Genomic DNA, 27280 nt, shown 5'->3' with positions numbered 1-27280 from the left:
CAGACCTGTGACAGGGACATTCGGAGCAGCCTTGCCCAGTCCCTCCACACCAAACACCCTCCGCCATGAGCAATCTCAGCAGCTGCTCGGCAGCTTGAAAAACAGATCCACCTGGGAGAACCACCCCATGTTCCAGTTAGAAGCATGTTGTAAAGCAGCGTTTGGTTTGGGCTGGTGGCCCCATGAGATGTGGTACCACGTACACTGGTGACGAGTAACAATCTATTTATCTTTTCGTTTCTGATAGCTTTGTTCGCAGGTAGTCCCAAAAGGAAAAAAAAATCACCACATACACCGTTTATTGCAGGTCTTTTATTCTGTCCTTCCTTCAAAGGATGATACTCAGACAGTCAAGGGAACATGAAATCTATTCCTGAAACTAATGCCAAGTTTCAGAGTTTTGGGGCAAGAAATGTCTTTTCAAAAGGTGGTTAACTAATAATGTCTTAGTAATGATAAAGGGAGATTTTCAGAAAGTCTGTTCAGCATTTCTAACCCAAAATTTTGCAGATAACTTTCAAATAGAAGTCCAAAAAAATCTGTGAGAAAAAAATTAATTGAAAATATCTAGTCACTATTGTAGTATCTTTCTGTTAGGGAAACTGGTTCAGTACACCTCATCTAGGAAAGGGAGAGGCACGGGAAGAAGGCAAGGCAATGAAAAATGTTTTAGGAATTACTCTATTGCTTGCTCAGAATCTTTCTCTAACTTTTAATCTTTAACTTTAACTTGGCTTTAAAAAGACTATACAATCAATTTATTTCTGAGTTTTAAGCCATGTAGAAAATTATCAAAGATATTGATTTTAAAAGAAAATGCTTGTAATTCAGTTGCATAAGGGTGAGGCAGAAAAATCCAAATGTCAAGCTAAGTCGAAGAAGGATCAAGAAAATTTGAAGCTGTAGGAGTTTGTCTTCAAAGTTACAGTCTCTTAGACAGACAATTAAATGAATGTCTGAAAGTGGTGGTTTGCGATGGTTTTGGAGGCTCCCAAAGAAATGGCATTAGTTGATGGCAAACCATAAAGCCACCATTAAAAATAACCTTGAAGTTGATACAGTTTTCATGGAATTTCTATCCTAAAAAAAAAAAAAAAATATTAAATGTGCTACAGATCTGGCCAGGAAAATCATCTATTTCTTATCGTTTGCTTCACTGGGCATCTATAGGATAATGGCATGTGCTGCCTCAGTGAAAGTTAAAGAATGATGTCCATAGGGCAAATAGTTATCTATAAACTCATTTCTTCCAAAGCTTTAGGGAGACAAAATCCTTTTGATTTTATTGAATGTACATTTCTGTCTAATCTCCTGCCAGCCTCTCCTTAGCATTACCAGTGGTTGCGGAATTGACCCCAGGCTTAAGCTGAGTTCTCCCTTTGGGGTGCATCGCAGCTCCTGGAAACAAGATGTAACAGCTCTTCTGATGCCTATTTGAATGAAGTGGACATCAGTGCACTGCGTCAGAACATCTTCAAGCCACATGGGATCCAATGATTGCTAGTGCCAATGACAATTTAACTTCTTACCCTATAAATCCATACTATTTGTTTTTCATCCTCATCACACGTTTCATAACCAGCTAGAAGCTCACATAAAGGCATTTAGGATTTTTCCATTAAAAAGTAGGCTCTTCAGCAAGGTATCTGAGTTTATTCTTCATTTTGTTTTCAGACCATTCTTCAAGAAGCATCTCTACAACTTAACAGCTCTGGTGTAATTAAGAAACACACTGCTGACAAGATTCAGACTTCCAGTCAGGAAAGCCACGGGCTTGTTAGTCAGAAGGAAAAATTAAGAGTATTGAAGATGTTCCTTCTGTCAAGCTTTAATTGTCTAAGTATACCTAGAATCCACATACAGTCCACTGTGAGAAGCAAACACCTCTGGAAAGGAATTCGTGCCACTTAGATAGCCACCTAAGATGAAACTAGTCAGGAGTTTTAGAATCACACTATCGTGTCTTTAGTGACACAGAAATGTACCTATCTAAAGAAAACAAATCCTTGTGATCTCTCTCTCTCTCCTCTTCTGGTTTCTTTTCTTCTCAACTTGTCCATTGGTTTGAAGTGATTTTCTTTTTCTGTTGGGCTACAAGACAGATCCTTTTGGTCTTTCTCTCTGCTCCTGCTCATGACATCTTTTAGACTTTCTTTGCTTGTGGGCAGATGGCATGTGTTTGGTCAGTCTTTCACCTGTGTTTCCACATCATCTCCTGAGAAACCCTTTCTTCTATATCCTGTATATCCTTTAATTGTGTGACCTTCTGATCATCTTCATCAGACATATCGCTGTTATTTTTCTCCCCTTCTGGACTAGATAGAAAAAATGGGTTTGCTCTAGGCCAGATCCATCTTTTTGCCCCAGTGATCATTATTTAAATGTGACATCAGTAGAAGATGACAAGTTCTTACCATTAGCCTGTCTTAGGCAGAAGAGCCTTTCCCAGACCTTCCTCAGTCTCTTCCCAAGTAAGGAAGTAAAAAACATCAGATAATTCATCTGAGTTCCACATTCAAAGTAGATCTATGTGGAGAATCCCTAGTGTCAAAAATTTTAAGCCCTCCATGGGCAGAATACCCAGTCAAGAGCGCCCATCTGCACATAGCACTCTGAGGCTTCCTAGCAATGGTTAAAGTCAGGCTCTGTGTCTTTTTCATTCTTTTCTAAGATATATATTTGTGCTTTTCATTGTCAGTTACTGAGATCGTAATATTTTTAAGAGGTCATTGTTGCTTGAAACCCCAGTTGCATAAGTCATATAGAGACACAGAAGCAGTGGTGAAAGGGGTAATAGTAAATTTGGAAGAAAAGAAAAAAAAAGAGATTTTTGAAGAAAAGTAATTACTACTGGACTGTGTCACATGACTTTTTAAAAGGTCCCAGATGTAACAACCAAAGCAGAGCTAAGAGTGTAAGACAGAAAAGCTGGTGCACCTTGAACTACTGAAGAGACCAGTCACACAGATTTCTCCCTTGGAGTCACAGGTTGAACCTCATCTGCAGGTATTTGCATAAGATATGCCTGGGCTCCAGCACGGGTAGATTTGGGTTTGTCCATGTATTGTAAGATCAGTAATGGCTCTCAAGCTCCTTAAATACTATTCTTCATCTACCTGGAGTACCATGTTGGCAAAGATGACTCTATGGGAACAAACTGAACTTCTGCAATCTTTGGTGAGCTGAAGACATCTGCTGTGCTGGGCACTGTAATATGCAAGCCAAAAGCATAATCCTCTCTTCCTGTCTTCATATCCCGTCACTGGTGCTTGGGGGCAGATAGTCTTCCAAAGCTTCCATTGCAATTAGTAACAATTGTAGCTCCACAACAGCAGGCAGTTTCCAGGTGGTACTTCTAGGTAGTAAGTGATGTCTGTCTTTCCATGTTTGTGGCTGAAATGATATGGAGAAACAAGGAAGTAACTCTTGCTCAAAACCAAATTCCCTCAGCTGCAATTATCTTACTCTGCCTAAAAATAAAACCTACTTGTTCAGAGTCTTAGCCCATTTGTTGTTGTTTGAGCTTCATTATGCTGTTGCCTTCAATGATGCTTGGCTTTTTTTCACAGATCTAGGTGAAGCTGGTCCATGCTGAAGTCAGTTATCTCTGTAAGAAAAGATTCAATATAAAATCTCTGCCATTGCCTTTTCTCAGCACTTGCCCTTTCACTCACAAAGCTTGTTTATGGTGCAAACGATTTACAGAAGTCTGACAGCAGTTCAACAAGGTGAAAAGCAAAAGGCAGAAGAACTCCACATTTTTTGTCATGTCATAAACATGATAGAACAACAAAAACAATTCCATTTTCTGCTTTCTCCTTTCAGTAGTGATGAAGTCAGATCTCTGAGGAGGTATTACTTTGAAACTAATACTTAAATACATGCCTTTGAGGCTTTTTTCCCATTGTTTTCCCTTTAAAATGAAGCTTAAAAATACATTGGGGATTCAATAGTATCTATAATTCTGTCTCTAGATTTCTAAATCTCTGGTATTTGCTTCTTTGTGTCTTTTAGTCCAGGACCATCTCTGGGGTAAACAGGTGCAACTCTCTCACCTTTCATGAGGCAGCACCTATTCAACCACACACACAAACCAGACATTTTGGGAGCGCATCCTCTGCAATTACCTCCTTCTTTCTGTTCCTGCAGCTCAGTGCCAGATTCTCTTCTTCTCTGCTCCCCACAGTGATCCTCTTTGCTGTAGCAAGGAGCAGAACAGAAAGTGAGAGGCGACACCTTGCCCCAGCGCTTGGGTTGCTCACCTCCCACACGGTTTCATGATGACCGGTACTGTCATGTGCCTGACATGATGGTGTCCCACGTCGGGGGAAAATGCGTCTCAAAGGTCCCAAATAAGCTTTCAGCAAGTCTGGTAATACCTACTTCTTCAGCAGAACCAGCTGAAGAGAAAGTGATATCAGGTCCAGCCAGTGGGATACCTGCAGCAGGAGAAGCCACTACCCAGCTATTACCCAGACTACTATTTTTACCCTTTTTCTTTCTTCCTCCCCCCTGAGTCTCAGTACCAATTTTATCCAGAATATGCTGTGGAAAGAAAAGAGCGGAGTGGAAGGGGAAGGAAGAACCATATAAACCATGCAACCAGTAAAGTATGATTGCTATGGCTGCCTGTTGGCCAGAATGGCACTCTGTCAATCATGATTCTACTAAAGTCTTTTGAGTGGAAAAAAAAAAAAAAAAAAGAAGCTAATCAAGCTCTTCTTTTGCAGGAATTGTGTGCTGTGGTAGGTTTTACTGACAATGAAGACAGAATGCACCAGAGAGAAATGCATTTCCAACTGTGTCCACTGTGCTAAGCCCTCTTCTTCCCCAGTAAAGATTAAAGGATCTTTTAAAAGAAGTGAAGAAGAAGATAATGTTTTTAGGTGGAATTAAATTTACAGAGACATACACTGACTTTCTGTTGAGTTGGTTAATGATCCTAAATAGTTCTGGGGCAAGATTACTGTCTATAATCTCTTGGCCCCAATGTTATTACGGGCTATTGATCATAAGCCAAATGAGGACAGGTTCACACAGCACCTTAGTCTAAGGATGGTCCTTTGACATCAGTGGGTTTGGCACACTTCAGTGGGCTCAGGATGTTAGAAAGTGACCTAGATACTGTCTGTTGCAACGCAAATCTCTGAAGTTGTTTGGATTAAAAGGAAACGATGACACAAGTGTGAAAGGGAAAAATAATTGGTCAAATTATTCTTTTTCCTTGCTCTGCTACAGGTTTTCTGAAGGATTTGGGCAAAACTCTTCACTAGCTCTTGGAGTTCCCCCTCCAAAATGAAGGAAGTAGTACTTGCCATCCGCAGAGGTGTGTTTTTAAAAGAGGTGACAGGAAAGTTCACAAAATGTGCTGAAATCCCCAGGTGACAGCGTTAGAAAAGTAATATTAGCTGCGGTCACCTTATTTGTTCTGCTCAAAGAATGATAAGGACCACATTTTCAAAGGGACCTCAATTCATCCTTCTGTTTGGACAGATACTGTTAAACAGCAAATCTCTGTTGTGTGCCTTTCCTCTCTTGAATTCTGTCTTTGCTCTCAATGGAAGGAAAAGTCCTGTGAATATATTAGCATTTCGTAAGAGTAGCTCGCAACTTCTGCAGCCTCCAGATGCCAGCACGGGGGTGCAGAGGGGAAGCGCGGGCGGGGAGCACTGCTCTGTGCCCCTGCTGCGCCTCATGAAGAGAAAGGGTTTGCTTTTCTCCCTATTCCTCCAGAGGGAGGAATCCCGGGGGCGGGCTGGGAAAGGAATCCTGATCACTGCTGGAACGGAGAGAGGGGGAGGATGATCATTCATTCAGCACCCTCTAGGCAGGGTTAGCACTATTCCTTAACCCATTGAGCCACGTGCTTTTCCTCTGTCTGCTGACCCAGACGGATTCTTTTCTCCCTGGTCCTGGTGTCAACTGGAAGTAATGTGACATTGAAAACTACTACTGGGATGAGCTCCTCTACACCAGGCTCGTGCATCCCACCTCCTCAGCCCCACTATCCCTTCTGTCCCTGCAGTGCCCTGCAGGTTTTTTCTGCATAGTCTGGAAATATTCATTATATTTCACATGGGTAGGTATTATCCATCTGTAAGATGCCCATCACATGATGCTCAACACATTTAACATAACTCTCAATGTAACTCTGGTGTCAAACCAGCTGACCCATCAGGGATATCTAGCAACGATCCTGAATTAGAGCTCTGCAAAATCAATGGGAATTTCTGAATCTCACTTTCTTAATTAAAAAAGGTTTGCATGGCCATGCTGGTGTTGGACATACTGTGGGCATGTGGGTGTGAAAGACAGAGATACTACACCACCTTACCCCTAAACTCATTAGCACTTTTAGCTTAACCCAACAGAAGTGCACAGTGTTCAAAAGCCATCCTTCTTCCTAAATGTTTCATGCAGAGAAGCAAGTGGTAGAAGAGGCATGTCTTTCCAGTGCCCTGTCTGAGAAGAAAGCTACAGGCTGCTCATACCCACCAAGAGATGCCAGAGAAGTTACCCCAACCCCCACATACACTCTACTCACTCTTTGAGCCCTACTAGACACCAGAGGATCCAGGCAGAAAACACTGTGCAAAAGAAAATCAATTTTGTAAATCTCAGTGCTAACAGAGCAACTTATTAGCTTTGCTTGCAGCAAAAGCACCTCTTCTGAAATCCTTTTCTGAAAAAAAAAAAAGTAAACATTTTTTTGAGGGTGACTCCATCTTGCTGCATCTGTTTTGGGACAAACTGGGGCAGGGGTACCACTCTTTTCTAAATCTATTTATATAGTAGCAACATTAATTGATTTTTATTGGCAAGACATCAGATTTCTCCCTATCTTGCTACTTTTCTCTGAATCAAGATTCCAACAAATGATTTTACTTTAAATAAAATGTAATCACAGGTTAGTAGAATTGATTTGTGGATAAGATTGCTTGACTTGGGGAAAACGTGTGGAGATATTTTCCTATGAATCAATTTACTGGGGAAAGAAAATGAGCAGCTGAACAAAATCTCAAGTCCAGGGAAAGTTCTACAGCAGCTGTAAACTAAATGGATAGACACAAGTGATAAGTCATTATATAGCTACCAAAGTAAGTTATTGAAGTCAGCAACTTATAGGAGCCTGTAGAACTGAGGGATGTATGCAGAAGAGCAGAATCATGACCTCTCCAGATGTTTTCATGCCAGCAACATCCTGCTCCTCCAATGGGCTTTTTCTGTTTTGCAGAAGAAAATCCAGCAACAACTTTTTGTGTTTGGTGTTGATAGATACTGTCTCCATGCACAAGTGGTGACATTTAAAGGTTGTAACATAAAAAGACGTTGTTGAAGGGAATGTTTTGATTAGTCAATATCTGTTCATTATCCTATTACTCTAGTAGTTGATAGTTTCAGCTTCACAGGATCCTTTAACTCAGAATCAGTATGTTGCTTTTTGAACCACTTATGAGATCTGATCTGTGCTGCCATTTATACCGTCATCATCAGCAGTGAACTTTGCCCACTGTGTTTATTGTTACACCTCTCCTTTATGGCTTTGAGACATACATATTCCTACTAACATCAAAAAAACCTCTGTATGAGTCTTGATATTTTATGGGTTTGCTGACATCAAGGTCACAACTAGGATCTTCAGTGTCCAGTATGCATTTTGGGATCTACAGCTGAAGGAAATTTGCAAGATGTCAGTAAGAATACTACGCTGTGCTGTCTACCAGCAATCAGATTATTAACCAAATTCAGCTTCAATAAGAAGCCTGAATTGTCAAGAGCTCAATTGAATTCAATGGAATAACTGGAATGGATGCCATTGCAACAAACATGAAATCTGGTCCTATGTCTTTCTGTATTCTACCCTGTTTAAACTTTAATTCAAGACTAATAATGATATAACTCATGATTTTGGTTAAGAATTGTTTGAACTCCTCCAGCCTACTGACAAATCGTCAAATTGGATTTGTGCACTGATCTTGAAATGGATCATTCGGTTAATGGTGGATTTGTCAAGAAAATAACTGATTAATGTGCCAACTGGATCAGAAAGGATTTTGATATATTTTTCTTTGACAATCTTAGAGGGAGAAGCTCAGGTACATGTCAAAATGCATCTTTTTGCTTTCTTTCTGCTTTGTTTATAAGACTGGTTATAAGGTACAAAATCCTTACTGGAGAAAAGACTTACAATACGTTTTTCTTTCTGTATTTTGGTTTGCTGTTTCACCTAACAGTGTAAAATTAACCATGGATATCCAAATGATTAGGGAGGCCCACCTGGCTTAGGGGGCCACAGGAGGCAGGGTATGCTGTTGAAGCAGCATGCATTGCCCCAACAGTGGCTCGACCAGTAGGCTGAATGTGGCTCCTCCTGCTGCAGGCAGGGCCAGGAGGCTGGGAGGTCAAGTCAATGAAGGTGGTGACTCATTTTGTCTACATGTTATACTTGTACTTCTATGTTTCCAGAACTGAATAAGGGAAAATAAATCAAAGCCAAGTTTCAATTTTGTTACATAAAATATAATTCGGTGTCAGTATGCTCAAACTCTTTGACAGTGTCACTTTCAGAAAGTAAAAGTCTAGTTAGCCTTCAAATGCTATTAAGTTGTTTTAAGTTGATCAAGAGCTTTTTTTATTATATAGCAAAACTCCTTTTGAAAACTTCTGCAGAGATTTTTGCTGCCTTTTTGTGTCACCTTTTAACTATTTGCATATCCCATCTCTCTTCTCTAACTGTCCCTTAGTTGATTAACTTGTCTTGGTTTCAAGATTTCAACTTGTCGTGGTCAGATTCACCCTATAGTCTGATGCTGCAACAGTCTAAGCAGACAAATAATTTGATGTACCAGAGTCGCTCCATTGATGTTCTCAGAACTAATGGGAATAAATTAAGTTCATGCAACAGTTTTACATGATCCAGATCCAAAATACCCCCAAGTGCAATCAATGCCTCTTTGAGTGTTTGATCCTTTTATGTCAACAGGGTAAGACCACAGATTGTTTGTGATTATGTTTTATCTGATTTGAATTGTGCTGCTGTTACTCGGTTATCATAAGGAAGTTACCACTGTCTCCTAATCATCTTGAATTCTCACCTTCTCTTTGACCTCCCATCCCTATGACCTTGGAAAAGAACTGAGAGGTGGGTTGAAGGGAAAGATGATCATATGTCTGACCATCTAGTCACAAAAAATTTCCCTAAAGTCCAGTTTGATTTCCATAATACTGAGGCTGCATCGGTTTGAATTTTTAATTATTTATTAGTCTTCACAGTCTGGCAATGTGACTGACCTATTGCTTTTTAATTATTTTGGTTGCTTTTGACACTATTAATCATGACATTTTGCTGATCCAGCAACATTCATCTTTTAGTTCTGACTCTGAGATCATTCAGTGTCTCTGTCCATCTCTGTCAACAGAAAGTAAGCCTCTTCTCAAAAGATCACTTGGTCTGATAGGTTCTGTTAGAAAAGATGATTAAGTCCTCACCTCCAACTTGTAGGTATGAATTTGGGTTAGATTTTTGTCTCTTCTGACAGTGTGTAGACTTCTGGCTTCAATAAAACAGTAATATCCTATGGTTGTTTTAATCTTGCTTCAACATGAAAAGGAACACGTAACAATTTCAATAAAGGGCTGTCAGCAAGACAAGCTTTTATTAGCAGTCCCATGCCTATTACAAAAGCTCATTATCTTTCTTCCATTTACTGTCTGGAGGGGGAGAGTTTCAAAAGAAGTCAGGTTCCCCTGCTACTCCTGGAAACCCCCAAGAGATCAGTGCCCGCTCCTTCCTGTTGTCTGTCCTTATCTGCAGACAAGGTTGTGCTCCTGTTGTGCCTGGTTCAAAGATGGTTATTAGCCCTGTCTACAAATACCTGTAAAATTCAATACACTTTACACAGGACCTTATCAACCCAGTGTAAAAAAAGACAAGAGCTGGAAAAAAAATGGACTAATAACCAGTGAAGTAGAGTGCTGGTGAGGTAGAACAAGCAGTTAAAAATCACTCCCATTTCCATAGCCAAACACCGAAACTGAAACTAAAACAGAATTATCTAGGTTGGAAAAGACCAAAGACTAAAAATTAAATATAAAACTTGTCCTTTAGGATTGTGTGGCTTTACAATCTAATAAAAGAAGGAAATGGTTTTAAAGAGGAAGAGGAGGAAAACCTTATGGATCAGTATAAGAAGCCCAAGAAAACACATCGCCACAAAGCCTTTGGGGTGGGACTTACCTAACCAAAAACCAATTGTTCTACTCAAGTAGTAGTAAATAAGTGGAATCGTGCCCTAAAAGTGCATGTATTTTCTGCCAAAAGAAGTAAACAGTAAGCACCATCTCAGAGGAGAATAGGTTCCTTTGCAGACACCAAAGGGAGAGACGACAGGAAGGTACCATTGTCAGCTCTTGATGCAGGTTTTGAAGAAGCAATGTCTGAGGCACAGAACAGCTCTTGGGGAAACAAACATTCCCTGATTGCCTTTTCTTGTTCTTGGGCAGGACCCCTTTTGCCACTGAAATATTCACATTCCCCCAGTACAGTGTGGTAAGTGCTATGCATTGGGTATCCCTGCTCTGCACTGTCCTGCTCTACAGGTCTCTGGGCTTGCCTGGCAGAGTGAAGACAAGTTCAGCCTTTGCTTATTTGCTGCAAACTGTTGATTAACATATTTTATAATAATTTTTAACATTAATGTTCAAAATGCTGGGGTTTAATCTGGTGAAAGCTTCTTTTTTGAAAGCACACCCATTTATCTCTAAATACACTCTTTTTAAAGCTGAATAATTTTCCAGCAACACCCCAGTTTCTTCCTTCCCCTGCAGATGATGCCCAAAACCTGACTGAGCCATGTACCTGCATCATGTAAAAGTTGTGGCAGGACATTAAAAAACAACAACAAAATCTCAGATATAAAACACTGTTAAGCAGTTTTATGCATTGACAATATTAATGATTGTGACATGTCTAAATCCTAATTCCTTTAAGAAAATCAGTGCCTCAAACTGATTTTCTGTGGAGCTTCTGATAGTGGGGGAGTAGATTTTGAATTTTCCTTCTCCTAAATGTTTTTCTGTGTCCTTGTACCACTACATTTCATCACTGCCAGCTCCATGTGCCTGCTGTTCTGCTGGGACAAAACATATTAAAATGAACCCTCAAATTTAACAACTGTGGAAGGAAAGTAAGACGTGAATGATGTCTGACATTGTTAGAGCACTGATATCATTATTTAACAATAGAGAATTAGTGAAGTTATGGATAAATCATTATGAAGTGTGTTTTGAACCATTTTCCATTTATATATGGTGATTGCTTATAAAATATCAGAAATCTTTACTTGCTGCAATCTTTACTTGCAACACCATCTCCACACTACAGAATGCCATTATTGTTTCATCTGAATTAAAAGTTGATGAGCAGTCAAGTGCAGAAAACAGGAATGCATCATATCCCACTTAGCCAAAAAGCACAAAATGCCAAATTTTGTCTTATGTATGTTCCTAATCTAAGTGGATCAAAACTTAAGCTGCTACAAATGAAAAGCTATGACATGTTTCATCACTGCTTAATGAATTCCGAACTGTTGCATTGGTTTTGCTCCCAGTCCCAGCACAGAATCACATGGACCTCTGTGAACGGACAGATGATAGTACATAGTCCCAAGCATTTATTTTTGTCTTTTATCCTTCTGTCTAATATACAAATGTATTGAAGACACCAATCTTTCACAAAGACATTGATTCCTTTTTGCTTGGTGTATAGTAAAAAAATCTGCAGTAAAGCAGGGAATTGCCTATGGAAATTACAACCTATAGAACATAATACTGTTAACCGAGTGTTGCACACTTCTCAGATGTTCATACATCCAAGAAAAATTGAAAGGAAGAGTGGAAAACAAGAGGGAGTAGTGTTAATGACAATACCGAGGCAGTAAATCACAGAAGGGAAGAAGCACCAAGAAACTGCTCTGTGCTATGCCATCATTACCAGCTCTAGAACAGTTTGCCGAGCAGAGGCTCACAGAAAAATTTGTAGCACTTGGCCCACATAGTTCTTTCCACAAATCTGTATTAGTTTACCTGGCATTTTTCAAAACCATTTTTAAAGTAGCGGTATTTATAAGTCTTCTTATATCTACTCTCAGAAGGTTAGGGCAGCACAAAAATTCTCAGTTTCTTAGTGACAAGTCCTTTTTATTATCAAGATTTCAAACTATGAAAAGACTTGACTAAATGCTAAAATCACACTATAATCTTGCTAGATCTGTAAAAACACTCTTCTCTTGTTGGAATGTTTTCTTCTAAAGAAGCTTTCTGCAATAGTTCTTTATTTATTGTGAATACACACACACGTCCCTTCTCTCAGAAACAACTAAATCCAAATCTATTCACAACAGTTGAATGTTAACTGTCAATGTTAATACAGAAGAAGAAAGAAAAAAATACTGAAGATGCTACTGCTAGGTTCCTTGCAGGTCTTTTGGTTTAGAGGAATTCATAGAAGATGCAAACTATTCTAGATCTGATTGAAATACAAAGGTTTCATTAAAATCCAAGATGGGAAAAAAAGCAGTCCCTATCAAGCCCATGGGAATTTTTCTATTGGCTGTGCTGTGCCAGGACTTCAAATGGGTATTTAACCTGGCAAAGAAATGAGTAGAGACGATTGCAGGATTTCCTCTCGTTTGAACGTTCTCATTAGATGAGGCCTCGGTGACCTCTGGGTTGATGGGTTGTTCCAATGTTTAATTGCTTTGACCTTCAGGGAGTTTCTTTTCATGTCCAACATAACCTTAGGTTTTTTTAGTTTAATGTGACAAATTACTTCATAAAAACAGCCCTGGATATTTTCATTAATTCTGGACAAATTGTGTTACACATAAAAGCTGTCTTTTTCACAGATGCTGTAACCATGCCAAATAGTATCGTAATTGTTCCCTTTTTAGCTACTTTGGTATATGTCGGTACATATTTAGAGTAATTGGTGTGATTTACGAGAGTATATAAACAATGATGTAATTCTAAGAAGGGTAAGACCACAAAAAAAACCCCACAGTTTTGACCCCCTACTCAGTAAACTAAGCCTTCCCAAGGGCCACATTTTTGAAAATTATTCACTTTTCTCCTGAGAAGGGAGCACAGTCCCTTCCACACTGCCACTGCAACAATGGCAGGGCCACAGAAGAAGCCAAGTTGGTGACAGAGAAAAGGTATTGGTTGTCTCCAAACCATCCCTGTCCAGCTGTGAGCAGCTGCTTCCCTCTCTGAGAACCTGCAGAGTGGTCCAGGTGCTCCAAAGTTCTGAAAGAGCCACCACTGGCAGCTTTTCACACAAGTCAGGTGTCGACTTCCCTAGGCACCCTTGGGTCAAGCACATCAATAAAAGCATTTCAGAGTCCAAGCACACAAGCCTTTGGATGGTTCTCCCAATTTTCCCCTCTAAACAAAGAGCGTGGAGTTGCATGTGAAACCGCTGGGTTTCCTCCGCTGCCTCCACCAGGCTGACACCCCTGTGGAGGGAGAAGGACCTTCCCCCCACGATAAATCCAATATAGTCGAATTTCCACCTGCCACAGACTAGCCCCTTCACTGACACAAAGTGTGCTTATGCCAGCCTGTCCATATGGAAATGAGACGGTTAGCTGCGTGGTTTACACACGCAGATCCCCATTTGCAAATGTCACCTGTGAAAGACAGAGGCCACTCCAGAAAGTACAAAGCTCGGGATTGTTTAGGCAGAATGGAAAATGACACCCCGGCATTTACAATGGGATTTTTATTATCGATGTCACAGATATGATACTTGCTACTGACATGCTTGAATTAGAAGAGACAAAGTAAACTGTTAGAAAGAAGAGGCCATTGAACTAAATACAAGTGTAACCCGCGTGCTTATATTGCAGCGTTCGATTTCCTCTTAAGTCTCAGAAAGAAGGGGGAGACAGCAAAGGGGAGACCTGTGTTTCAGTTGAAATCTCTTGTGTCTACACAGGAGAGTAGGGCCTCTCCTGACAGCAGACAAAGAGCCAGAAGCAGGCAGTTGTGAGAGGTTTCATTACAGGAGAGGATGTTTGCATTTCCCACTCGCTTCCATCCCAATGCAGACCTCTGCAGAGATGCAAGTGGGGAAAAAGTCAAAAATACTGCAGGTGGAATCATCCCTGAGGACTGAGCAGCTGATGATATGTCATGGTCAAAAGCTACATTTGTTATGTCCTAAGTTTATCACTGTTGATACAGGTTTGGAATCTCCAGATTCACTAGCCAAGCAAATGATCATCTCATGCCTCAGAGCCTAAAACTGGGTGTAAGAACCAGGAGGCTCCTTTTCGTTTGACAGGTTTGGGTGGGAACTGGGCTGAAAAACCATGCAGTCCGGGTGCTATTCACATGTCCATTTGCTTTTAGCATGTGTTGGAAAGACAAAGTAACTGGTGACATGTGGTGAAAATGGAAGGAGTTTCTGAACAAAGAAATTTGCGTCCAAAGAGGAGAAGTGTCACTAGTCTCTCTAAGCTTTTTAGCAACTGCTTATAATAGCAGTAAAGTTGGGGATGAGTAAGTTTCATCTCTACAGGTTCTTCTTTCTTTTAATGAAATAAAAGTATTTTAGAAACATTTATAGTACTGATTGCAGAAGACTTTCTGTTAAATGCTTCATTCACCAAGAAGTTGGCCCCTGAGGGCTTTTAAGATCATAGCTCAAAGGACTGAATCTATGACAGACAGACACAGATAGATTATGAGATGTCTCAGAAGGCCAAAAATCTGGTCCCTCCTTCTGCAAAGCTGTGAACAGCTGAAAGAGTGCAGCTGAATTATCCATACTAAAACCTCAGTGTCTCCATCCCGCTCAAAGAGCCTCTCTAAACCCTGTGCTGTCAGGAATAAGAAAGAACAGCAAAATAAGCCACTGTGTGATTCAAATATTCCTAAGTGGTCACTGAAACACCCTCCTCTTGGCCACAAGACTGCATTCTTCAACTCTGTTTGCTGCACTATGAAACACATGAGGTCATTTTTAGCACAAGCCTTATGAATAGAGACTGGAATTTTCTACAAGGTCTTCTTTTCTTATCCCCCATTTCTCCCCCCTTTAAAAACAACTCCCAGTCCGCCAGTACAAGAGGGTTCACTGTCTGGGAATTCCCTGCCCATGATACCTATAGCCTTAGAGGGGACCTGGTGGCCCCTGCCGGGTCTGCAGAGCGATTTGCCAGCTTACCTGGAAGCAACCTGATCTCCTCCTCCTGCCACCCTGCCTGGTATCATCTAGCAACAGGGAGAGGTCAAGAAACATCAGGAATAACAGATTCAATTTTCCTCTATAGCCAGAGTTTTATGTTAAGGAGGAGAAGTGAATGATACATTGCAGGTATTTATAGCAATTAGATGCTGCCTGCAAGAACATGAGCTTGTCAGGAGAAGCAGTGACTGAAAGGCATGCAGACAGCTACTTGATGAAGCAACGTTCACTTGGTGAAATCTGTGCTCTCAGCACTTTTAAACAAAAATCAGCTTCTTTTGGGTGAAACCTTTGGCACTCAGTCCAGAAGGGGAACAATGCAGGACTCTGACACAGGCATCTTCCAACGCTTTGTATTTGAAACCTAGAGCTACCATTTTGTGTTGTTTGGAGCCTAGATTTAGGATCCTTATTACTTCTCTGAGTGGAAAAAGAATCTGTCCCTGAACAACTACTTCTACTGATTCGCCTTTTGCAGGATTATGCAGTGTATGCCAAACACAGTATAAATGAGCAGTCCATACACGAATTATTGACCAGCCTACCAGCAGTGGCTAGACATGCAGAGTAGACTACAAACACTTCTCATGCTCCAGTAAGAAAGGGCGGGGGGGACTCTGGCACACCTGAGGTACATCTCAGTCAATACAAAACCACAAAACCTGTTCCCTGTATTTAATGTCACTTCCTCTAAAATGTTGTGAATGAAAAAATACTTTAGATTGAAAATTATTTGAGTTGACGTTACATTTTTTAATGAATAAACCAATTCTTAATTATTCAAATTGTGTACACTTCCTAAAATTTAGATTTTTCTGACAGTATTGCATAGGAACACACTAGCTTGAAATAAATAGAAAATAGAAGCTTTAGGCCTGGTCCTGAAATCCTTTCTGAGACACAGGTGGCAGCAGAAGGCTAGGGCTACTTTTCAAAATGCAAACAGCACTTGCTATTCTCTGCTTCACTCTTCCAGTAACTCCCCAAATTGAAGTCCTGCTGGAGCAAGAAGGAAGCCTTAGCTAGAGAGCATGCCTCAGCTGGGATACATTTTGCAAGTTTTGCATACCATTATGAGGACTGAAATTGAGCCCTCCTGCAGTAGCACAGAACAGGGAACTCCAGTGTAGGGAAAAAACTCGCATTTAGATTCACCCAGATTTATATCCTTTGATCAAAAGCTGCCCCTTGTGCTTATGAGAATCTCATGTAAATATCTGCAAAGTTACTCCTTTATCTGCTTTCATATTCCTTTCCAGAGCAGCCTTTGCCATGTTATCTACAAGAACTGTGGTTTCTTGGGCCACTGAAATCATGGCCCATATTGCTGAATATTAGTATCTCATTATCTTTTTTCTTGATAGGGATGTATCTACCCCTTGTTTCAGAGGCTGTGACCGTATTTTATCCCTTATTTATACAGTACCTATAAAAATCAGTGCCTGCTGCATAACTGGTCTCCAATCTACCATGATAATGGAAAGTATTCTTTTTATTGCCACTATGTTTTACTTAGTCTCCATCTTTCAAAGACCACACTGCCAAGGGTGGGCCAAAGTTTAAATCTCACAAAAGCAGACTTTTACAAACATATGTCTAAATGGAAACATTGCCATTGATTTTTTTAATTGCAAGGGAAAACAGTCGTATTTGATGAAATAACCATTCCCCTGAACTTTCCGCCCTAAACCTGAAAACCCAGAAGTGAAAGTGACTCAAACACAGGCAAACCTGACTTCATTGATTTCTATTGTCCACAGTGAGAAAACACAACCAGTGAACAAAGCAGAAAGAGTGACAAGTAAATTGGATTTTTAAAAATTCTTTCACTCTTAATAATGTTAAGGTGGGATTTGTAACACAGGTAAAGGCATTTGTTTGTTTGCAACATAGGAGCTGTAATGTGAGGGTATCCCTTTAAATACCTTCCCATTGTAATTTATTTGCTCCAGGGATGATGGTGTGAAATTCACACTGGAAATGCTCCTGGCTCCTGAGGAAGCTAAATTTGCCACGAGCTTCACAACCTTCTTCACAGAGATCTTTTGCTTTCAGGTCCTACCAAAACAGGTCTCTTCCTCCTCCTTTCTCCCTCTGTGAGAGATGGAACCCCAACACTTCCCAAAGGGATGTTTGCAAACATCACAACTCTCCCACCAAGGGAGGAAAATGAAGATTCAGCCACCTCAGGTGGGGTTGGGCAGGATGCCCTTCTTTCACCATGTCAGGATTTCACATCCAAAAATGGAAGTCCAGAGGCTTTGGTGTCACAGCTCTCACACAACACCTGGGTCATAGCACTTGGTGGGGAAATAGACTTTCCTTCTTCCCACAAACCAAGGAAAACACTGACAGGTCTTGATGGTAATTTGGCCCTCATTTTGATCAGACCCAGCTTCTTTGGAAATCTGCCAAGTTTTGCCAAAGAGGAGTCCAAGACAAAGCAGAGTAAGGATGTTAGGATCTGGTATGCTGTGGGGAGCCACATCAGTGATTTAAGCTGATCAAAACTGCCACTGTGGGATACAAATTCCTGTACCAAGCTGAAGGTCTGAATCCTGCACAAATTGTTTATATTTCTGTAAAAAACATGAGGCTTTTCAATGCCAGAATTGTTCATGTCATAAATGCTTGAATAAAGCAACAGCAAAAGTCTGTAAACAGAGGAAAGTGACTCCCTTTACTTCCTCTCATCAGCACGTCTGTATAAAAATCTCCTTTCCTGTTTACTGTTTGTCCTCCATATTTTCAAGTGTAAAAATTGGGGCAAAAAAAATGCTGTGTAGCAGCTGGCCCATTTAAGAAGGTGATACATATTAGTCAAGTGTTTACACAAATGGCTAAAAGTGGTGCATTATTCCCTATTTTCATTTGTAAAACATCGCTTCAGCGTGGTGGTGAACTGTGTCAACCAGGAACTTTAGCTGCTTCCTATTGGAGAAAGCCCCTCAAAGATCTTTGATGTGACAACGAAACTGGGAAATATTACTGACTCACAGCCTTTAAGCAATCAAGAAGTGATCAAAGCAGTGACTCAAGAATTCAAGGGAAAAATTACATGCTCAGGGAAATGAGGAAAGCTTATTACTGACTGATATTCAATAGAACAAGCAACTGAAAGTCTAATTTTGTGAAATATGCTTTTAATTGGTATTCACCGACTTATTGTATATTTCTTATGTAAAAAGCAGCTTTTAATTAAAAAAAAAAATTAATGGCTCAAAAGTCTAGTCATGATAGTGTGGGGTGGAAACATTTAGTCTCATTTCAACTCTGTCCAACTGCAACTTAAAATACAAGGCAGGGAGGAAGCCAGAGGTCTTCAGGGTTCACCTCTGTAACCTCAGCCTGGGAGCCATCAGCCTTGCGCAGATTTCTCCTCTGCCAGAAAGTGAAGGGTCGGTGAGGGCACCTGAGCATCATTCAGTCAAGTGCCTATACCTGCAAATTACGCAGGGATAAAGTCTGAGGGCTACTGTGTTGGCATGGTCATGCCCTAGGTCACTATCCAGCTCTGCAGGTGCCATCACAATCTCCACCCAGTGCCTCGGTGCAGCCTGGGAGATGAAGGCAAGAGAGCTAGAGGCACACTGGTTTTGGGGAGAATGAAGTGCAGCTCCCTTGAGCCACTCTGTGCCATGTGTCCCAGCCCATTGCAGCCAGTACTGGCTTTGGCTTGGGGTTTGGCATGAAGGCATGCCTGCTTTCCAGGGAGACTCAGGTGCCTACAACCTGACCATTTGGGTAAGACGGTGTGCAAAACAAAAGGCAAAGCGCTGTCCTCAAGCACAGAAGTGTGCCTGGGGAATATCCTGTCAACTGTCCAAAGGCAATAGGGTTTAGACATCCAAACACTTCAGGAAGGCTCTTACAACGCACATTAATGTGTAGTTATTTTGCTGTGCTCTCTTTTTTTTTCTAATCAGGTCAAATCACCACATTTCCTGGTTTACTACTGTGGCTGTGCCATCACTGGATTTGGGACAGGCCACGGGTGCTTGACACTTCCCAGGAGCCCAGGTGTACAGGGGGCACTAGAGTCTGACACCCAACCTGAAGACCGATGTCAAGGGGACATGTTGTGCAGCTCCACGTGGCTGAGCGTCAGTGAAACAAGGTCACACTCCAGAGAAGTTTCATTCACAGGGAGATTAGAGGTGAGATAGGGGAAATGTCTTTCACCTGATAAGCATTAGCAAATTTTTGCTTTTGCTGAAAACACCCATTTATTTTCTCACTGAACCATTCCCTCACACTAGTTGCATATAATTTCATGAACCTCGAAGACTAGCAACTAACTGGTTTTCTGACTGTCCATTGATTGGTTGTCAAGCATCTCTCCACATACAATACTTTGATTATGCCAATGATCATGTAAAAATTGAAACTGCTTGTCTTAATGTTACGTAGTATTCCCACTAGATTTTATTTTTTTAAAAGATCTCAAAGCCTGCAAAATGAGAATTGTACTTTTTTAGTGAATGCTGAGAGGATGATCCGTGCTGACAGGAATTCATTCGCTATCTGCCACAGGTAGCCCAGCATTAAGGTATAAAGCTTCAGGGCACTGAAAGGATTTGATCTAATCTTATATTATAAGAAGCATCCAACATTGTACATTCTCTTTTCCAACACAGACACTTATGTACAGCCTAAGGGCCCAATCCTGCTCCACTTTAAATCAGTTGGAGTTTTTGCCTTTGCTTCAGCAGCAGAGGGAGAGGGAGCAACTTTTGTAACAGCAGTAATGATAGCTGGTCCTTCAGTCTTTCCATCGAAATAACTCTTCAGTGGGAGAAGGCAGAAACAACAATGCTGGAAATGCTACCTGTGTAATTAGGGCTACCTGCCTCCCTGCTTTTTTTTCTGCCAGATAATTTCTCTTCCACTGGTCTTCCTTGCTAAAAATCTGAAGTTGGGTACATAGACTGGAAAGCTGGATTAAGAAAGGGACAGGCTCTTTCAGCGGAGGCCGAGATGTACGAACATCAAAAGATTCAGGGCTCTTCCATGAGTCATAAAAACAAATACATTAACTACACTAGAAGGACATAATCGTAGCATGCAAATACTCTCAATAACTAAACACTCCTTGTAAGCAGCGGATAAATTGCGCTTATTGAAACAAAGCCTGAATACAGAAGCCAATGATTGAGACTTAAGAATGCTTTTCATTTTCTTTCCCATCGTGTTAGCCAGTAAAATGCTTTTATTATATCCTATCATCACCATTTGTTCTAGCACATCGGACTTCAAACTAAGAAGATATGTTACAGATACTGTGCATAGCTGTGGAAACTGGGAAACAGGAGGACTTGGCTGAACACAGTTTTTCTCTGACTGATCTTTTCTAATATAAACATTGGAGCACTCATATGACAAACCCTGGGACTGATCCCACAGTGTTCCTGTTGGCAATCCTTTTTCTTACAAATAATGCAAGTCCTTAGAAACTGACTTCTAGCTGCTTGCGAGAAGCACACATCTCTTTTTCCATTACCTGGAACTAAAGGACTGGGGTAAAAAAATACAGAATTAAAAGAAAATGTTGACCAAAACTAAGGACTGCATCAAGTGCTTTTAATAGCTTCAAACACAGAGACAGAAATTATATGTACAAGTTTGAAGAAAACAACCCAAAAAGGTCTGTTTTCATATCATGTTACCCATTCCTGGCTGCTATAAGCAGCAGAGCCTGATCTTGCTAGGTCTTATTCATGTGGGTAATCCCTTTGACCCTAGTCATAAATACATTATTCTAGCTCAAGATAATCTCCAAGTATCAATCTGAACTGATGTCTGTGCTCTTGAACATAAATGTACATTTTCTATTTCTTCAATCTCAGAACTGCAATGCTAAGCAGGCTGTCTTAATATAATGTTTTGCTTAAAAAAAAAAAAAAAAAAAAATTCAAGCATATCCCGCGAGGTCTGACTTTTTAAAAAGAAAAAATCCAGGTGGCTCAGTTTGGAAAGAAACTTTGGATTTGTTGTAGTTCTCTTTCTGTGCGCTTTTTTTCCCAAAGGCAGACATTCATACACATATAATTCCCTCTTCTTGTCACTGGGCTTCTGGGTCAGTGAACATTCCTTTGCTGTAGTGTTTTTCAGATGAAACTCCAAGAGAAACACTGTCCTCAATGATGGGTCGGATACAGAAGAGGAGGATGGGCAAATATTCTAAGATTGGCCTGGATTCTTGCCAGGAGCAGAAGAAAAGAGCCTTTGTGTTTGGACATCTGAAGGCCAGGCATAAACATGTTAGCCGATACTTAACACCCAAAGCCAGAGCCAAAACCGTTAGACACCCTGAATAATCCTCACTAGGCCTCCTTTGGGTTTCAACTGCCCATTACAATGGGGCAGCCTCCTCCAATTACCAAATGTGTTTCTTCTAAAAACATCCTTACAGGAACTCCCAAAATAGCAGCGATTAAAAGCAAACAGCCTGTAATTCATTGACATATGCAAACCTTTTAATGTTTTGCAGGAGACAAGTTGCAACTTTTTGTACCTACAAGACTATTTATGCATTTTTAATAATTACCCTTGTATATTATGTGATACAATTCCTTTAGGCATTTAGTTAAGAGAAGCAACAGAATTCACATTCAAAAGAAACTGTTAGTTTTGCTGCAAGAAGCGCAGCTAATTTATGTAGTGAATTTTTTATACATTTTTCCCCTGATTTCTCTTCCCTGCTGTCCTCTTCCCCCTTTCTTCTTCTCTACATTAAGAAATTCCGATGTGCCTGCAGCAACATCCACTGGTGGGGAGTGTCTGCAGTGATGCCAGCCCTGACTACCCAGCAGTGGAAGCCAGGAATGTGTGCTGCTTCAGCAGTACTCTCTGTCTTATAAGCCCCATTGGGAATCGCCTTACCCTGGGGTCCTCTCTAATCACATACCTTCCGTGAGCTGGCGGGTTCCCTTGTCGCCTGACAGACAGCAATCCCGATCCCGTCAGTTCTGCACAGAAAACAGCACGAGGAAATCTTTCCTGCAGATCAAGAATAAAGATGCTTTCACAAGCAATGTGGTCCTGCAAGCTCTGACTTGTATTCAAGCTCAGATTCCCGGATTGCTTGCGTTTTGGCTAACGCCTCAGCTCTGGTTTAGGATGAGCTGATCAAAGTGCCAAGCAGAGAAACTCAGGCACAGGGCTGGGCATGGCATGCCTGCGGTTCCCACCACCAGCACAGGCACTCACAGTTTTGGGAAGGTAGTGCCTGAACTAACAGCACCACCTGTCAAAGCAGTGTAGGTTGTAGCAACAGGCAGCGCTTGACCTGCCTCGGGGATAAAATGTAAAGAGCTAGTTTCTTCCTCATCAAACAGCAGAGGACCAGATCCACAGCTGTATAGTCACATTGATCTCATACATTTATACCTGCCAAAAACCTTCTCCTCCCCCTCTTCTTATAACAACAATCAAAGAAATCTAGGTCAAATACGTTGGTGTTACTGCTGTTTGACAATGTATTTGAGGAAGGATTTTCAAGTTAGCCATTGCAGATACTATACTTAGGGAAAATGCAAATTGCTTAGCACATGTGGGTCACAGTTCTTGCACAATTGCATTTCCCCTCGGCTGCAGCAGCAGTTTGTCAAATCATGGACTTCATCTTCCCATTTTAAATTAGCAGTAGATAATTAGGAACTGCCCACAATTAAATATTGATGTTAAAAAATAAATAAATTCCATCACTTCCCTGTTTAGACAGTAAGAAGGCAGCTTTGCATCGAAAAACACAGGACACATGAGAATGTGAATAGTAAAAAGCTCATAACAAAGAAGGATAAACTCTTCTTTGTGTGCTTACAGCATTCATTTCTTTCTCTGTAACTGAGAACCTATACAAACAAATGGGATAAAAAGCCAACATATACCTTGATATCAGCTGTAATCTGCCAATTCTTCAACCAAACCTACCAGAATACAAAGAAAAGGGGCAAGGTTTACACAAGGTGCACACCAAGTCAGCTCTTGTCTCAACAAAACTGCTACTCAGCTCCAACAGCTGTAGTAGGACAAATCCAGCACTAACAAAACCACTTGCCCAGGAATAGCAGTATTTCAGGCCAGCTCCTTACTCACTCCCCGACTTCACTTGAGACTGTGACTCGCTGTGGGTGAATCATTTTATGGCTACACTAGCAGCAATATCAAGCCCTGCATCATCAAAATTCCTGGGCATCCTGCTGTGTGGGAGGGGTTGATCTTTGCCTGCAGAACACACGGTATGCACAAGGTAGTTTCAGTATCTGGAGAAAAAAACAACTGAGCAAGAAGCATCTAAGCCTGTCTCCAGTGCACATGGCAGAACCTGGACTCTGTAGGGCCATCATTCAGTCTGCAGTTGGACTCCCTGAGCCTGTGCCACAGAGGATTCTTATGTACACATGTATGTGCCCACAGCCTGCTTGCAGCCATAGGAGGAGTGGGGCTGCCAGGTGTCTGAAAATCCTAGGCAAATGTAGAAATACTCCAAATTTTTCCTGAAGTTTTCTAGGTAGGGGAAGAGAATCAACCATGGGGAACCACCTTTGTATGGCCTTATGTTCTTTGTGGAAGTCCTCTCCTGGATTTAGGTACCTCCTTTCAGATTTCCTACTTCTAAAAAGTACCTACTTCCAAAAAGTACTAAAGTACCAATATCAAAAGTACCAAAGTACCACATCCAGCTGTGTGGATGCTCACAGGAGGGCACTGGGAGACTCTGGTCTAATAGAGCACAGATATAGCTGGTCTAATATAGCACATAGAGCTATCAGATTGAAAAAAGGACTATTTCTCCCTGACCTCATCAGGAGCCCCTAGCAAAGCTCCTTTCCTGTGGCTTTACATGCCTGAATGGGGGAATGGAAATGCAATGTTGCTTCAGAGCATCACAGTGACTCTCTATTTCTAGCAAAGTTATTTTGAGAAGAAAAGAGACTTCAGGTTAAGTAAGCTGTGCCAAAATAGTTGCAGCAATTCATATAACAGTAACAATTCAGAGCAAAAGTGCAAGATCATACCTGTTCCTGCCTCTGACACTTTGTTCAACTTACATCAACAAGAGAAATCGTGGAACAGAATCACCGAACTAACATTTCTTTGACTCATTTCATGGACCAAAACTATTGTCTCAAACCCTTCTGAAAGCACAGATGCTCAGGGTACTTTGCAGCACTGTCATCCCAATCTGGGTGGATTTTCCACCACAAGGGAGAAGCCAGCCAGCCCTATCCCAGTCACTCATGCTGACCTCATCCTGGTGAGCTTGATGAGTTGACTTTGGTTAATGGACCAGACTTGCTTATAGCACCATCCCACCCACCAAAGCGTCACATTCCTCCAGAAGCCTGTGGAAATTGGACACATGACACTTTAATAGAATAGTGGACATTCATTTTGGATGGCAGCTTTCCTACATGATTCAAGAGCTATAAGGAGGTAATTATTCATGGATTTCTCTGTGTGACAAAACTATTTAGAAGGGATTGCAACACGATGAACACTACTGAGGGAGGAGTGCCCTGTTTTATTTCCACAGCTAAATGGAGTCACCACCCAGCACCATTGTAGCCTCCTTATTTCTCATTAACTGTAGCATTTCCTTTCTTGCCCTCAGAAAGCACAATGATGTAGACTGGCAGTATCTCTCCTGCCCTAATACTTCACTACAGTATATACCTTTTCTTTTGACCCTCTCTCTTGAACCAGATTTAAGCCTCTGGTAGGCTTCATGCAGATGTGGCTGCAAAAAAAAAAAAAAAAAAAAAAAGGATCATTTAGGAGACAGGCAGGAGAGTTATCAAATAAACTTTCCATTTTATTTACAGTTCAGGAGCCTTGCAGAATGACACACACTTATGGTTTGGGATCACTAGCAATTATTGTAAAGGTGAAAGCAGATACTGCAAATTTAACAAGCCTTTTGTATGAACTAATTGCATTAGAATACATTAGTAAGGGTGCACATTGTAGGTTTTATGTTTCATTGGAAAGGTCATCCTAGATTCTGGTTGAATAGTGAAAGAGAGGAAACCATATTAGCAGTGTATCCAGCAAGTGCCTTTAGGATGAATTTCCTCCAGGTCATTTGCATTATTTGATTGTAGCTGAATAGTTCTCCCTCTGCTAAGCAAGTAGGGGAAGACCTACGGTGACAATAGGGGAAATTCAAAGTCTTTGAGCCTTATTAGAAGGCTCATTTTCTGCACTCATTTTCATACACTCGTTTCCCAGAACTAGGCTAGCAGCTGTATAATCAAGACAGAAACTATACATGCCTCCTGTAAAATACAAACCTCTCAGGGAAAGCTGATGTTAGTTTTCAGGAGGCAAGAGGGTTCCTGCTTCTTCAGAGGTGTGACACCCTGCTATGCCACAACACAAAGCCCCCCTTGCCAGTCCCTCTGCAAATGATTTGTGCTGGCTGCCTGAGGGAGGGCACGCCAGGGGTGTGTGTGCCAGCAGAGAGTTCCTGAGCAGATCCAGGGCACCAACCAGGCCCTGCTTCAGCCACCTTGGGTGTCTCTAAACACTGTGTTGGGGACAGTCACTACTCCAGCTCTGCCAGCCCACAGGGCTCTGATGGTTTTGCAAACCTGGGGGTGGTGGCAGCCCTGAAGAGGCTGCAGAGCACAGAGAGGTGGTAGAAACAGAGCCAATGCTGGGGAAGGGAGAGGGAGCAGGGCAGCCCAGAGGATGCCAGAGGAACGAAGGGGTGGGGAAGCTGGGCCCAGTAAGGCACAAAGTTTTGGTTCAAATGGAAAACTCCTCTTCCCAGTTAGGTAGAACTTCCAGGCAACCATCTGCCGGTGCTGCCTCTTCCCATGGCTGCAGGATGAGGAGTAAGTGTCAGCCAGAGAAGGGCAGAGGCTGTGTCCATCCAGATATTCTTGATCTGACAGTATAAAATCTTCTGGTTACTCTGTGAATAGCCCCCAGGATTTCCAGAAGAGTGGCTGGTGTCCACTAGAGCTGTGGACTTAAACCAAGCCCTCAGAAAACCTCACTGCGTAAAAAGCAGGAGTTGGCATTACGCTACACTAAGCAGTGCCAGCAAGGCTAGAAGAGAAGCTAAATGGATGTTCCAGATTACTCTCTTCTTCCCCAAACCTCTCTCTATTGTGTAAGTGGCACAGAAAACACATCACATTGGGAGGGTGCAGTGGCATTTCCCCTGTCACCAGCCACCTTTGCTCTGAAAGGAGGTAGCTTCTACCCATCTGCCACCCCCTGAAGATGCAAAAGAGAGGAGCATATGGTTTTGAGAAAATGAAAGGTCCCAGTATCACAGCTTGGTAAAGCTATTGACTTACTGTCTGACCTCCAGCAAGACATGTGCCCTCCATCTGCCCAGCTCAGGCTGGCTGCAAGACAAGCAGAAGTGACTCTAGTGCAGAGATGCTGAGTTTGAGTTTGGCTTGTCAGAGCCACAGCAGCTGGTCACCCCTCTGATGCCGACAAGCTGCATCGAGGCCCATTTCAGCCAGCTCACAGTAGCTGGGTCTTCTCATTCCACAAATTCAAACTGGCTGTAAGGCTCCCAACAGCTTCCCAAGCCCAGGAGCACAAGGAATGCAAAACCATAGCGCAACTGCTGCACGGGCAAGCTGGGATCCCTGGGGCCCCGTTGCACCTCTTCCCCCCAGCTTCAGCTGCTGCAGCCCCACAGGCTCACTGCAGCTGCTGGGACTGCACACTTGCTCCTTGCCTACAGCTCCTTTGTATTCACACAGCCACAGCCAAGGGAGCAAATCAATCCACTCCGTATTGTGTGTCACCCCTGGCAAGGTTAAAACTTCAGTTCAGCAAGAGCCCCTGCGCATTTGGCCATGGGGACTCTTCCTGTGCCGCAGCACCGTGCTGGGGAGCAAACGTGTAGGGGAGCTCTCAGCATGCAAGGATGACTAAGCCCTGTTAGAAACCAGAAGCACCTCAGCCTTCCAGTACCTAGACAGCAAAATCTTAACATGGGAACATTAAGTATTGTCCATCCTTCACTAAAGCTGTATAAAAGCACAAACAATAATTCTT

General features: G+C 41.7%; 1 long non-coding RNA gene across 1 annotated transcript; it reads right to left on the bottom strand.

Annotated features, from left to right (window-relative positions):
- Window positions 1-309: 309 nt before the first annotated feature.
- LOC126640048 (uncharacterized) lies at window positions 310-22289 on the bottom strand. The gene is made up of 3 exons (XR_007628928.1): window positions 22158-22289; window positions 3488-3607; window positions 310-3393 (listed from the first exon to the last, which is right to left on the bottom strand). It is a non-coding gene; the product is annotated as an uncharacterized LOC126640048 (long non-coding RNA).
- Window positions 22290-27280: the final 4991 nt, after the last annotated feature.

Source organism: Myiozetetes cayanensis, unplaced genomic scaffold, assembly GCF_022539395.1.
Source record: "Myiozetetes cayanensis isolate MyiCay16 unplaced genomic scaffold, myiCay2020 scf2-11, whole genome shotgun sequence".
Classification (NCBI taxonomy): domain Eukaryota; kingdom Metazoa; phylum Chordata; class Aves; order Passeriformes; family Tyrannidae; genus Myiozetetes; species Myiozetetes cayanensis.
The sequence above is the reverse complement of the archived record's forward strand: the minus strand, read 5'-3'. Positions and strand labels throughout refer to the sequence as shown.